This window comes from Pseudozyma flocculosa, assembly GCF_000417875.1.
Source record: "Pseudozyma flocculosa PF-1 unplaced genomic scaffold scaffold00025, whole genome shotgun sequence".
Lineage (NCBI taxonomy): Eukaryota > Fungi > Basidiomycota > Ustilaginomycetes > Ustilaginales > Ustilaginaceae > Pseudozyma > Pseudozyma flocculosa.
Window position 1 is genome coordinate 208312 of NW_006920893.1, and position 2900 is coordinate 211211.

Here is a 2900-nt window from a genome sequence, read left to right on the forward strand (position 1 = left end):
TCGTCACGGAGGGGCCGTCGGCCGCCCGCCTCGCCCCGGCACGCCTGCCTGCCTAGGCCCCGCCACGTTGGGCCTGACCCCACCTTTTGGTGCGTTCCTCTTCCCTTTGTCGCTGGCTCTGCCTCTGGCTCGCTCTCGACCTCAAGGTCCAGACAGTTGGCCACGCAGGCCGAGGCCGTCTCAAGATCCCCGTCGTCGCCAGGCGTACGGTATCTGTGGAATGGTTTGGCGTGCGGCAGCGATGAGCACGGCCGACAGCCGCCGCCGCGCAATCACAATCACCCGCCGTCAGCCAAGCGGGAGGCGCAACGTGCCAAGTTTGACCGAGCCCTTGCCGCGGCTTCATCTCGCTCGCTCGCTCGCTGGCCAGCCCGCCCGTCCTCTCTCCCTAAGGGTCGCGCTTGGCTCTGCTGGCGGATTAGGTACGACGCGCGTACGGCGCTGCCCAGCTGGAGCGACGTACAGATGGACGCCGTTGCCGCTCGCCCATGCATCTGCTTTGCTCTGCTTGCTTGGCTTCGCTTTGCCTGCTTAGCTAGCTTGTGCTTGGCTTTGCTTGCTTGCTTGTTTGTCGACGGCGCCACGCCTCGCCTCGCCTGAGCAGGCACGCACGCCGCCTCCCACATCCGGCAGCGGAAATCGCCGGTCTGGCTGGATCCGCACCGCAAGCATCTTTCAGCCTCGGGCCCATCCGTCCCTCCGGACCGTCGAACGGCGCTCCCTGTGTGGCCCAGGTCGCATCGCATCGCCGTCCCTCGCCATGGATCACGAGCTTCGATGGCCGACTCCACCATCATCGTCGTCGAAGACAGGCATCCACATACATACATACGTACAGGTGTATGGCATGGTACACTGAATGGCCATTGTCCGTCCCAGCTCGCCAATGTATCGAGAACGGCATGGCCACGGGCAAGGAGGGAGAAAGTGGGAAATGGCGGAATGCTTGCATCATCCCCGCCGCATTCCACTCCGTCCCGCAATCAACCAACGACTCGGTCGACTCGAGCGCGCGCCGGACCGCTCCGTACCGCCCCGCACCGCCCAGGAACGCCGGTCCCGGATCGTCATCATCAGATGACCCGCGTGAAGTAGACGCGGATAAGCCACGCAGCCGTACTACGACCTCGACCTCGGCGCGGGACGTCGCTAGCGCGGGTGCGGCAAGACCCGTGCAGCACCACTGGCCCGCCTCATCATCCATCGCATCTCGAATGCACGGCAGGCCTGGCAGACCATGTTGTGCGGGGACCGCGGCGGCATTCTGAGGAGCGGGCTGCGGGACTCGAGCGCCTTCCCCCCGCACTCGCCCCGCTCGCTCCGTAACGGCTCCATCGTCCCCGCACTCGGCGACGACGGCAGCAGGAGCAGCAGCACGTACGGACTAACACTGAGACTATGCGACCGGGTACTGTACGAGCCGCGGGTAGTTACGTGACGAGGTGACGACTCGAGACAAGACAAGGCTCGTTGGACTCAGGATGTGCTCAGGCCAGGTCTCCCACCTTGTGACCCGCTCCAGATTCCCGCTTCCGCCCCGTCATCGTCTTTTCCGCGCGTCTCCTTCCCCCCTCGTCTTGGCTTCGGGTAATTCCGAGGGTGCGCAACGACGTGGGGAGGCCTGCCCTGGCAAGTCCGAGCGGTCGTCGCGGGCAGCCGCTTCGGCCTGGTCTGGTCGGTTCGGGTCGGAGCGATAAGGATGGATGGGTGAATGCAACGGAGGCTTGCGTCGGAGCATGCTCGACCCGAGCAGGCGGACGGACGGGCGGGCGGGCACCGGAGTAACGGTACACGTCGCCCCGAGCATGTTGGCGAGCTCGCTGCAGCGCCCAGCTCCCAGGGCTGAGCAGGGCGGGGCACCGTACACTGTAGAAGCGCGAGGCGGGCCAGGAGCGTCGGACGAGAGAGCGCCGTACGTTTCTTTGCCCCCGTGTCACCACACTCATGTAGCTGTAGTTAGGCTGCTCGGCCTAGCCCCGGAGTGTTTGTTGACACAGTGCCGTGTCAAGCTAAGCTCCTTGAGAACGAGAGAGTGGGGAGAAGAAGTCATGGGGGTCCGCTTCCCCGCACGCCGAACCGAGTGTGTGGCTTCCGTGGCGCCTTGCCTGGACCAGAGGGACGTACGGCGCGGTGGCGTTCTGCAGCTCGTGCGTGCGCCGTCGGCCACGCTCTCCACCTTCTTCAGCGCAAGATTGCCATCGGCCAGCCAGCGACCTCGACCCCGGAGTCTCGTTGGTCGCTCCCGAAGCCACTCGGCCAGTCGAGTTGACTGCTCTGTGTACTCACTCTGGCCAGAAATAACAGCGAGGATGGAGCAGGTCAGCGGTCGACTCGAGATTGCCAGGCCGGTCTGTCCCCCGGTCCTCCCTACGACCCCGCGCCCTGTCCATCCGCAAACAAGCAGGCTGTGCGGACCGTCACACCGCCATGCCACCATACCGGTCGGTGTGCAGTACAGCGTTCTCCCGTACGTAGGCACTCGCTACCGTACGTTTAGGGTGTGGTGTGCAACAATGGTGAGGAAGAGGCCGCTGCGCCGCGACCCCGCACTCTAACTCCTTCCGCACAATGGCGGCAAGTACGCCCCCCTTTTCGGCAAAGCCCCGCAGAGAGGAGAGGGAGAGAGAGCCAGGTGGTGGCTCTGTTCGGCCTTCTGTCCTGCTCGCCGCGAAGAATGGTACGGTACCGGTACGGTATGTATTCCACCACCCTCGGCGGCGTCATGGGACCAAGGTCTCGAGGCTTTCTTCCGCTCGTCCCCTCTACCTACAGTAGGTGTGAGTGCTGCCCTGTCACCGACGCGAACGCCGACGCCGTCGCCCATGATGTGGGAGATATTGGCAGTAAGTATCGACGCGGGCGCCAATCTTGGACTGAGCCATGTACGCCAGGCGCCCGTC